This window comes from Ictidomys tridecemlineatus, chromosome 3 (genome assembly GCF_052094955.1).
Source record: "Ictidomys tridecemlineatus isolate mIctTri1 chromosome 3, mIctTri1.hap1, whole genome shotgun sequence".
Taxonomy (NCBI): domain Eukaryota; kingdom Metazoa; phylum Chordata; class Mammalia; order Rodentia; family Sciuridae; genus Ictidomys; species Ictidomys tridecemlineatus.
Window position 1 is genome coordinate 68,334,462 of NC_135479.1, and position 12,729 is coordinate 68,347,190.

A 12,729-nucleotide genomic window follows, 5' to 3' on the forward strand; every position below is an offset into this window, starting at 1 on the left:
AACACTATTAAATCATATCTAATATTTAACACTATATGATTTAATATACCTATAAAATACAATCATACAAAATGTGTTGACATTAAATAATATAACTAAAATTAAGATAGCAGATAAAAGCTATATAAGTTTTTTTTTTCTTTTTGGTGGGGGATACAGGAGAATACTTTTGAAATATGCACATAACTGCCCATTCTTTTACAGAAAATCTACTGCACCAAGATATCAACCTGCAGAAAAATCACACATAGCATTACTAAGCATATTTCAAAAAAAAATGTACAACATGCACAGTTGGAAAGTACAAAATTTTTAAAAAATGTTGTCAGCAACAAGTGTGCTATATATTTACTTATTTTATGCACTTGGAAAGTACAAAATTTTTAAAAAATGTCAGCAACAGGTGTGCTACATATTTCCTTATTTTAATTAAAAATTTTTGTAGTCGAGTGATGCAATCTTTTTTATTTTTTTAAATGTGGTAGGCAAGAGCTCTACCAACTGAGCTACAAAACCAAACTTCATATTTAAAAGAATGTGAAAAATGTGTGTGTGTGTGTGTGTGTGTGTGTGTTTATCTCCATTAGATTTCTTGATTTTCTTCTTAACTCCATGCTCTCTTACTAGACTGAAACCTGAAGCTTTATTCTTTGAAGAGAATCCTTCAGATCCTGTGAATTATAGAAAACCAGGTAGATTTGAGGATAACTCTCCAAAATGTAAGCAAGGAAAAATAATAAAAAATTTCACAACAACTATAGACCATTCAAATTTTATTACATAGCCCAAACCAAGAGATATGATAGACAGTAGAAGAGAATGCATAAACAGAGTTTTCTATTATAATTTGGACCAATCCTTACTCAGAAAGAAATAAAGAAATGGAAAACTGACATAACCATCAACATCTGAATACAAAGATAATCAATAATGAAAAATAGGAGGAGGTCCAGTGGGAGGCAGACAGGGACAGGAGGAGCAGTGGCCTAGGGAGAAGGGGCTCCTGTCCTGGGAGGTCTGGCACCCCACTGCAGTGCCTGCTGTCTCTCCCTTCCATGGGCTTTCATTGTCCTCCCACTGCCTACCTTCTTCTTGGCCCACCAGCAGCCCTGGAGTCATGCCTTTGGGTGACCCCTTCTGTGTCGCCACAGAGATGCTGACCTAGATCTTGGAGCTGCAAGACACTGAGGTGGAGATCATGGTGGTGGAGATGACAAGGATGATGGCTGCAGCAGTGGCCACGACCATTGTATTTGTCTCTGGGTGGCCAGGGGCCGGCCGGCCACCATCACCATCCCTTGTCCATGATCATGCTGCAGTCAATGGTCATAAAGGACAAGATGAGTAACTTGTAAGGAAATGTTTAACTGTGAATTTGACATATGAGAGTCACAACCATAAATACCAGTGGCAAACACACGAAATGACCTAAACACATTAGACAATGTGCCCTGAACATTGTCCAGTACTTTTTTCCTCTTTTATGACCTTAGTGCTTCAAAGCTGTACTCCACTTTATTTTAAGGCACTTATGTTCAATCTGTTTCAATAGTCTTGAAAAGTGTGTCCCTGACTATTTAATTCCATTCAGGATAATTTTATTTTGATACCTTAAAAATAGTCAAAGCAATATGAAGTACATGCTCATAAGAAAAATATTTAAATCATTTTTGTTTCCTTCTATCTAGTTCTAGTCATAAAGTAATATGATTAAGTCAACTAAAAACTGATTGGAAATTATAATTCAGGTGTTTTTCTATAAATTGTCTTAAGTTATCCTTTACCTACATATCAGAGTCTGTTTTCTCACCAAACTGTTAACTCTTTGAACTTTTTTACATATTACTAGGTTATTTTGCCTTTAAAAAGTGACTTACTTAAAAATAATTTTTGTTATTAATACTTGTTTTAAACACATTGCCTATAACTATTTTCTCTTTGTTTTTAATGCTTCCTTATCTGAAACCCCTTAATTTTGTTTTGCTAAAACTCATTTACTAAGACCTAACTATCTTTGGGTTTGCTGTAGTGGCCTTGACTAAAACCATATTATTGGGTGCCCCTAATGACTGGCACTGACTTTGTGGCCCAAGTCTGTTGGTTGCTATTTACTAATTCAGCAGTATTTAGTTATCTCTGTAAAGTGATAATCATTTTTGGCCTTCTGTCTCAGGTGAATGAGAGAGAACAAGGTGAAGGAGAGTGGAGAGAAATGTTAGGATTTCCTTAGATAATTTAATTTTTAAAAAGACAAAAATAGCATCTTTCTGAATTCAAACAACTGATCTACTAAGGGGAATTTTTGGAACATAGACTTCTGTTCCCAAATCCTTTTTAATTATTTTATAACAGGCATGAAACTAAGCAGATTACGTCATGCCACAGCTTAGAGAATATATGAACTATGGAGATAAGTAAGACTGACAAACTCATCGTCAGAGAAGTTCATGAAGTTGGATAAGCAGTATTTCAAACAGAGCTATTGTAGACATAATACTGTCACATAAGGTAAATATATTTGATGTCTTAGGAGAAGAAAATTTTAGTTACCATCCTGTAGACACTTTTGTATAGAATATTAATAAAAATTTTAGAATAAAAAATATAAAATTAAGTATTTTTTAAAGATTATCAACTTGCCCTTGTGAGTCTTTTGGTTGGTGGATGGAATATGTTTTTGTATTTTATTTAAACTCTCTTTGCTTCTGCCTTACAAATGAAGTGTAAGTGTATGTTGAAGTGGCCAAACAGGAATTTCAGGAGAACTCAATATTTCAAACCTATTAGAGAATTCAGCTACTGATGTTCCAGGAAAAAAAATAGAAAACCAGCACAGATTTTGAGAAACTTCCTTCAAAAACTTATCACATTGTCTGTGAACATTTTACAGTGGTTCAAACAATCACAAGTCATGTTTCATTATAACACTGCTGTATCTTCCAGCTTAGTCAGGGAAAGGTAAAAGGGAAGTGAACTAATAACGGACAGCAACATAATTCCATGTCCCTATGTTAAATAATTCTGTGACTAATTAAAAAAAAATACCCTAGCTATTTTACTTGAAGAAACAATGAGTCTTTTAAATTTATGGCATGAATCACTTAAAGAGATTAACATACTAAAAACTTGTTCTACAACATGTATTTCAAAATACTTGCCCAGAAATCCAAGGATGTTATGTGATAATACCAGTTAATGCAATATAATTGCCAGCCTTGGTATTTTAATGTGGAAATGCCAGGACCTAAAATCAGTCTTATAAATATTTCAACCTGATTCCTCCAGGTAAAGAAATACATAACAATCTTGGAAGCTTATTTTTTCTTACAGAAATAATTTTAGTAAACTTGTTAGATTAGTTAACAGGTGAAATCTAACAGCTCTTTAAAGAGATTGATTCCAACAGGATTTTATGATTTTTACAGTAATAGGGAAAATAATCTCAGAACATATAGGAAGTCCTAATTTTGTTTAAAAAATTAATAATTTCCATTCATGTGAGTTTTATTTATACTCTCTGTATATACAATGGAAAAGTACCATTTATTGTAAAGCTAATAGAGATATCAAAGGCATAAAACTAAATTGTATTAATTCCTTGAATTAGACATTTGATTAGTGAATAAAGCATGTTAAGAGGAGTTAAATTGTTACAGGTTACATGGAATTTAAATTGATCATAATAAATAATTGAAAGCCAAAACATAAACATAATTCCCGTATATTGTAAAGACTAAGAAAAATATTTCATATTAAAATCTGATAAAAATACTGATCAAGATTACAAATTCTAAGGTGACATAAAAAATAATTTAAGTGTAGATTCATTTTTTGGTATACTAGCTTTTTACATAGACCCCAATTCAATGCATCTCAATATAACTTTACAGCACATTATGTGCAGTAATCTTGTTATTTATAAAGTATATTTCATTTTGAAAATTTTAAAAATAACAGCAGCTTTAATTTCACACAGACTACCACCATCTAAATGTGAAATACTTTTAGTAAGGTATCTAAAGGTTAACTTAAATATCATAAATATAAATCTCTGATTACTCTCAAATGCAATTTAATAAATATAATAGATGCAATTATGGAAGGAGTATTGAATTGCTATGTAAATCTATAGCTAAGAAGCCTACCTTGCTTTTTGTAATGTTACCACAAAAAAGAAATAATACAGTGAGCCACAGTTGCAGTTTAACCAGATGGTCATCCACTAAAGTTTTTGAAAACATTTTAAATATTTCTTAAGGTTCTTGACAGTTGAGGGAAAACAAGGTTCTTCATCAAATTCTGACTAAGCCAATACCATAAAGATTCTCTGAGATTATTGTAAGCTACAACTAATGTTGTACTACATTTGAAAATTCAGGAGTGATGTCTTCCTAGGTGGCTATCTGGCTCCGAGACTCATTTGCCTGAATGCATTAAATGAAAAATGAGTTTTGGGGGTGAACTTAATATTTAGCATAATTAATTAAAAGTTAATTTATTATAGATTTGATATCACGTTAACAATACCCTCTTTTCTTTATTTTATTTTACTTGTCATGTAAAATTTAAAAAGACCTTATGGGATATGGACAGACTGACCTCAAATAGGTTACATACTGTAAGTTTTATGTACAAGTATAATATATATATATAATTCTTTTTTTTTTAAATTTTTTATTTTTTTATTGGTTGTTCACAACATTACAAAGCTCTTGACATATCATATTTCATACATTAGATTGAAGTGGGTTATGAACTCCCAATTTTACCCCAAATGCAGATTGCAGAATCACGTCGGTTACACATCCACAATTTTACATAATGCCCAATTAGTAATTGTTGTATTCTATATATAATTCTTAGAAAGTTGAAATCCATGTGTAGTCAGACTTCTAGATAATAATGAGGATCTAACTTTGATTTTGATTATTGAATAGGCTTTATTGTTTTGCTTAAGTAAAATAATAAGTAGTATTTTTTATTCAAGTAGAAGTGAGTTTTGCTTAATATAATTAAGTAAAAATGCACATGCACTATTTTGTGTGAAAATAAAATTTAGATGAAGAGAACACAGTCTTAAATTATATTTCTTTATAAAATACTATCTTTTTATATCTTTAATTAATTAACTTATATGTAATTCTGAATATTAAACCTGGTGCCTCACATGCACTAGGCAAGTGCTCTACCACTGAGCTACAAACCCAGCCCTAAAATACTATCTTTTTTAAAAAAAAAGAGAGATAATTTTTTAATATTTATTTTTCAGTTTTCAGTGGACACAACATTTTTTTTTTTTATGTAGTGCTAAATATCAAAGCGAGCACCCCGCGCATGCCAGGTGAGCTCATTACTGCTTGAGCCACATCCCCAGCCCAAAATACTATCTTTTAAAACTACATAAAATAATGCTTTATAAGATTATACTAATAATTTCAGAATATACACATAGATAGATATACATTGATATGAGTATTAATGTAAATTCATGCATAGATTGCTGTTCTTAGGTAAATACATTGTCTAGGACTTATCTGGATATACCAATAAATATGTGGGCATAGAAGCCACTGAAGTTCTATGGAAAACTGCCTCCAAGGAAGAGTCTCATGGCACTAAATTCAGAATTAATTTTTCAAGCCCCTAGACATTTATCAATTTTAAGTTACAATAACAGTATTAATGAATTAAAGACTATTCTGATTAACTTTTTTGTTTGAATAATAAATGAATATAAAAGTAATGAAATTTGCTTCAAAAAATCTCAATGGTGAATATATATATATCTCCAAATTCCTTCAGCTTCTTTTATAGACATAGAAAAATGAAATTATTTACACAGAATTATTAACACAGGTTTATCTAAAGAAAAGTTTTACTCATATAATAACCTTTACTTTTCTCTATATAATATTAACTTTCAGTTTCTATGCATTTAACTTTGAAAAAAAAAACTTTTTGACATCTTCTAGGTTTGGGGAAACAGCTAGTAGTTTCTGTATTAATGGTGGGAAAGACAGAATTGTGGTCAAGAACACAAGGGAAACTAACTTGCATCAAAGCATCACATAAAGCTGAGCATAAATAAATCATTTTGACACAGAACATTTAAATCCACAATCTTAAAAGTATTTTCTAAACCTGTGGGAAATTAATAAATAGCATTAGTATGTTGACCTTAACAATATAAATCACATATTAATCCGAGTTTAAAAGTATATACTAAAGAGACAGAATTGCATGAGACCTTACTTAGTTGAAATAATGTTAAAATTTTTGTAGAGCTAATTACAAAGAGTTGTGGCTGTATAATAAAGCTAGGAACAGAGGCCAATATTCTATGGTAGATCTAGGAACACAGCACTTACTTAGTCTCTGTGCCAATTATATACAGAATTGTAATGCCAGGAAGGTTTTCCAGATAAGGTGACATTCAAGATGAGACCTGAGGGATAAGTATGGAATGTCAAGGAAAGGCATTCCAAGTAGGGAGACATGATTGTTCCAAAAGTATTTTTTTAAATTATTTGCTAGCCATTCATTCAACAAGTATGTATTGAATAACAGCCATTTTGCTCCAGGCACCCCCTAGCACGGGAGGCCCGGAAGGGTGACTGATGTCTGCTCCTGCCCTGGTGTCCCCTGCTTGCTCTTGGGAGGACCTGCTTGTGACTGTGGCAGAGAGGGAGTTTCTGATTGCCTTGGCCAACCGGCCAGCCAAGCAATTGCCTTGCCTGAACAGGAGAGAATGGAGGCAGTGAGGGCTGCCACCAGTGCGGGAACACGGGGAAAGCCAACACCAGTGCTGGGCCATAGTGTGCCCCAGGTGACCATGTCCAAGTGGTCACTGGTTCTGTCCCTGGCGCACAAGGCACACAGGCCAGGACCCCTTGGACCGGGAGCTGTCGGCATTTGGCAGCTCAGCAAGGAAACCATGGTTAAGCAATAAGTTACATTTTTTATATTATGGCAGACACAGGAAACTAATAAGCCTAAATAAATTATTTTATGTTTAATTGCATATCAGGACTATTTCTCTAAGGGCCTGGACTAGAACAACTGAAAGATTTTGTCAACTTGAAAAAATTCTGAGTTCATAAAATTACCTTTTTCTTTTTCGTTTCAAATGTTTACAATTTTAATAAGATAAAAAGTTGACATTTTCCCATTAAAAAGAAAAAAATGTGTATTTTACATAAAACATTTTTTATTGGTGGTCATTGCCATTTACATTTAAAAAATAATCTAAGTTGATACAGACTTTACATTTTTTAATTTTCAAATGTGTTGGTACAAATAACAGAATATGTGTTAACAGCTTAATGGAAGTTATCCAGCAGCACATGACAAGGACTCACATTATGGACTGGAAGATTGTGACCTTATAATGCAGTGACAAAATATGACAAAACTTTTTTTCTGTTTTTCGTCATAAGGCAGATCAGATACGATTGCAGTTATAAACTAAGATGTTATAATACATAGACTTGAGTTGAAGTTTTCTCAAAAATCATAAGTTGAAATCTTAAACCTGAGTTCTTCAGAGTATGGTTGCTTTTAGAGATAAAATGCTTAAAGAGGTAACTGAGTTAAGTGTTTGGGCTGTACCTCAGTGGCAGAGCACTTGCCTAGCACATATGAGGCACTGGGTTCAATCTTTAGCACCCCGTTAAAAGAAATAAATAAAAGTTCTGAAATATTTTTTTAAAGAGGTAACTGAGTTAAATTGTGATCATTATGATGAGCCCTAATTCAATATGGCCAGTGTCCTTATAAGAAGAGCACTTTAGAACACAGACATGCACAGAAGAAAGACCACGAGGACAGCAGAAATGGCTATCCAAGAAAAAAGATCTCAGATGAAATAAAACCTGCTATTACCTTAATTCTGGAATTCTAGGTTTCATACTTAAGAAAATGAGATTATACATTAATTCTCTTGCCTCTATTAGTAAAATTTTATAAAGAAAGATAATAGCATGTAGGTAACATATGCTGAGAGAGAAGGGACAGATACTTTATGTTGAGAAAGCCCTTCTCCAAGGGCAGCAGAGACTGGCCTTGGGTCTTTCTGGGACCTCCAACTCAGCAGCCCACACCTGCCTAGTACCTTTTCTTGTCAGGCAGGCACCATCTCAGGAAGCTCTTCTCATCCTACAGGTTGCTCAAGGGGGCCAATCTGTGGCACAAACTTCTCCAGTCCCCCTGAAATTGGTGTGGGTCCCTGGTCACCCTCGAGTCCTGAGGCATCACAAAATTAGTGCATGTTCCTCAAGCCCTGGAGCAGAGCGTGAGTCCCTGGAAGGGCAGGAGAGACTGGACCTGGCTGCTGGAGGGTTCCGACTGGAAGCCTGCACTGGAACCAGGCTGAGAGGTGGCCAGGCCTGGTAGGGGAGAAGTTACTTGCCACTTGCCCCTGCTTTGCATATTCACAAGGCTGAGCTCCACCTCCTGCTCCTGAAAGCAGCTGAGAGAAATTACATTATTCATAAGAAGCATTCCCACCCCCAGGAAGGCCTAGATGATTATTCATGAGGAAGCATGGCCCCTAGATGATTATGCATGAGGAAGTGTTGCCCCACCCAGAAAGCCCTAGATGATTATTTATAAGCCTGAGGGAGGCAGTTTGGGCTGGCAAAGGCCTCTGGAGCCCAGGTGAGAGGGAGGCATCTACCCTCTGAGGTGAGCACCATCCAGAGCCCAGGTCTCTGGAAAAGGGGTGTTTGGGTATTGTTAGGCCCAAGCTCTTCATTTTAACAGTTTTTTCCACTCTTACTTGAGACTTTAATTTTAATTGCTTTGGGGTCCAAAATTTTCTGAGGACAAGTGGAAATGACAGGCTGAGGAGGGGGCAAAAGGGAAGCTATAGGTGACACTCTGGCTTTCCAGGAGAAAAAGTTCCACACATTACAAGAAGGATATGGAGAAGGAAATAGAAATGCAGTGTGACATCCACATCCCACTATCTAGAAGTTTAAGATTCATTTTTGAGAAGTTGCAGGAATGGGCCTGGGTGAGGACTCAGCAGCCATAATCAGCTGTGAGGCAGCCAGGGGCTTTGCACTGGGAGGAGTCACCTGTGGAGCTTTAGGAGTTTTCCTTGGCAGACCAAGAGATGAGCCACCAGTGTCACCCTAGGATGACCTGCCTCAGGAGCCCAGGTGAGAGGGCTTTCACTTTATAGAGGATTTGACTTTTTTATCTCTGTAGACTTCAGTTTTCCAAACAGGCCAGATTAGCTAGTGTGGTAGAACTCAAGATTGGCCAATCACCAAAAATGTGGCAGTTGTGTAAAGCACACTGGCTGTGCTCACCTGGTGAAAACTTAGGAAAAGCTTTGTTTTTGTACCTAAAGGGTTTTTAAATCTCATTAAAAAGAGAATCCACACTTTCTCCTGTTGACTCTGAGTCTCTCAGCTTCTAATCCTGTACATGGCAGTTGCCTAGTGAATGCTGAATGAGTAATTGAAGTAGCATGAAAAAGATCTTTCAAGACCAAAGAGCAGAAAAAAAATATCCAGCTACTATAGTGAAAATCAATTACTCTGAATGAGCATGGAGTACCAGAATTATTAGGGCCAAATGGAATTTGTTAAACTAGTGAATAATAATTCATTGAAACAAGCTCTGTGACAAGTCTAAGTCACAGAGTGAACTTTGGCAAAGTTTCTCTTGCTGAGCTTCACTTTCCTTTTCCTTAGTAGCTTTATGTTTTACTTACAAATCCATGATTTTTTTGGGGGGTACTAAAGATTGAATTCAGGGACAGTCAACCACTGAACCACATCCTGAACTCTATTTTTGAATTTTTTATTTAGAAAGAGGGTCTCCCTGAGTTGCTTAGTGCCTTGCTTTTGCTAAAGCTGGCTGTGAACTCATGATCATCCTGTTAGTCTCTCAAGCCGCAGGGATTACAGGTACGTGCCATCACACCAAGCCCAAGATCAAATTTTAATTAATATTTGTACATGCTGTGAGTTATAGGATGATGTCAGTTTATTCCCTCCTTTTTTATTTCTTTCTCCACCTCCTTTATGCCTGGGATGTCTTCTTATTCTAATACTATTTCATGAAACGACTTTCTTTTCTTCACTAAGTTCACTTTTCTCTTTAAAATTAAGGAGTCAATTTAATATTAGAGGAAATCTCTCATTCTTTCTGGCTTTATGAATCTTTTCAACCCATTTCTCCTTACATGCACTCCCTTGGAGCAAAGTTATCTTTTATATGATGTATATGTTAAGATGGTCATCTAGTTGAAATTCAAAATTCATGTGTTGGATATTGTTCAGTTGATGGGGTTTTCCCATTAAAACTATGAGAAAAATGTGTAGAAATTCTTAGTATATAAAAAGAAGTCTTTAGTGTATCAAGTATGACCTTTTTGGACAAACCTAATAAACTGAGTTTTGCTTCACTTGGCAAAATAATGTGGCTTAGGTCTCAGTTAACAAAACAATAGCTGGTCAATTTTTACTTTGGATTCACACACAGAAGGCTTAAAATATTAATTGTGCCACCATTTAAAATAGAGTATTTGAGATTTAAGTCAAGAGGTAAGCCTGGAATCATTTTATTTTCCCAAAGGAACACAGAAATATTGACTGTCAATAAGATGATAAATGCTTGCCACAAAGACAATATATCAAACAAGAGTGAATAATATGGATACCCTGTAAAATTTCAAATGTTTGTGTATCCATTATGCAAAAAATTACTTATGCAAAGACATTTGAAAGAGCTAAAATTCTTAAAGCCCAGAGTTGGAAAATCTTTTTTTTCAGTTTTTAGGTAATGAATTAGAACAAGGTGATACAATACACATAGAACTATTCTCTGAGAATATGTGACTCTAGGGCCACATTTCCTGGGGCTATCAGCTTGTGAGATTTCAAAATTAAGCAGGGCTTGTAGTTTCATAAGAGACCTCCACAAAACCTTTTCTCAAAGGGAGAATCAACAGTAGTAACAGAATATAAGAGGTTGAAAGAGCCCTGGTTATTTTGAGAAAATTATTTGGGCATTTTTCTTGAAGCAGGCTGATTCTAAAATTCCATAAAAAAAACCCAACCATGTTTAGACACAAAAAAATAAGCAAGCCCAACACCTAGGGAGTTACTGGTCACTGCATCATATTAGATGAAGTTAAAGCAAAAGAGTACCTTTACTTTGAGGAGTCAGTCAAGAAAAATTCTTACATTGTGAATCAAACTTTTTGTATTTTTAAGTCTCACTTCTGTCACTAAATAAGCTGACTGTCCCTGTGTTAGTCAAATATTTTTCTGGATCTAGATTTTCTCACCTAGAAAATTAAATATTTGAACTAGATGACATTAAAAATCCCTCCTACCTCTAAAATTTTGAGAAATACCAAAATCACAGGGGAAAAATGGGCAGGGAATAGATTCTGCACTGGACAGTGAGAAAGAACAATTGAGAGACTAGAGGAAAATTGGGAGATTGAACACTAATTGTTTAAAGCAAACATGATTTGTTACAAAAAATGAAACGTGTATCAGAGAGTCTACAAGTGCTTTACAAATAATGAAAATTCAGTCCTTGAAATAACAGTTTGGAATTAGTTTTGTTATTTTTTTTTTGTAAATGAGAAAACTGAGGAAGATAACTTGCTTGAGGTCATATGTGAGTACATTACGAACTGAGATGTGATTTTAAGCAGTGCAGCTCCATCACAGTACAAGTGCTTAACTGCTATGATATGCTACTTCTCCTGATAAATAGATGCTCACATAAGAGCACAGAAAGTTGGGTCAATTGTCTCCATTTTACAAAAAGGGCACTTGTCCTAGAGTAATTAAGTAATTTAGCAAGAGTCTTATAACTGCTAGGTATTTGAGTCAGAATTTGAACACTCGTCTCTTAACTCCAAAGCCTCTTTTTACTAGATTGCATTGCTTGTTATTTGTCTCAATATAGACACATTCATGTGTGTAAAATTTAATTTTACTCATAAATAATAATTCTAAATAATTAAATGTATAGTAAAAGAGCCTAAATTGAATCTTTTCTCAAAATCAAGTGTTCTCAATAACTCAAAGTTTTCAGTAATAATATAAATTTAATCCAGGCTATCTGTATACTCTAAAAACACAGGTATAATAGTGCAATGTGTTCTAATTAATTGATGCTATTCTGAGGGCTAATTTTACTAGACATGCCACCATAATATTTCATGGTCACAGAGAAATAAAAAAGAACCCTACCAGTAAAGAAAGTTATTCAAAAGCCCTTATTTCTCTTATTTATTGTCTATAAGACTAATAACTACCCCCAGTGGATTGCTATGGTTTAATGGGCTAAAACTGGATCTGAAACTCTTATTGCTATTACCCCATGCTCTTCATTTTAATTCACAAAATTTAAGGGAGTCAACAGATATGTTGATTCAGATTTAATAGATCAATGCTGAAGTCAAAAGAGATAACTTGGAAGATTTAAGAACTATTAGGTAGTTTTCAGCCTCATAAAAATATTGTAGTAATAGCCCCTAGTGCTGCTCTGAAGAAGCAATTAGAAAGAAATTAAATATTATCTGATGTTTGTAATTTCTATCACTAATTTGTGGCAGTGTTCTGAAATAAAATGAACACAAACTCTGAATGAATTGCGTCTTCCATCCTGGATCGAAGAGGCTTTGACCTATACTACATCTTGTAGTGACCTGGACATTGACCCCATCAGGAAGTTTGAGGGTATGTCTTCAGACCT

The 12,729-nt window shown here is 34.6% G+C and overlaps 1 long non-coding RNA gene across 4 annotated transcripts in view; it reads left to right on the top strand.

Annotated features, from left to right (window-relative positions):
• Nucleotides 1–12,729, top strand: part of LOC144376218 (uncharacterized) — a 107,518-nt gene that overhangs the window by 15,426 nt on the left and 79,363 nt on the right. The window lies entirely within an intron of this gene.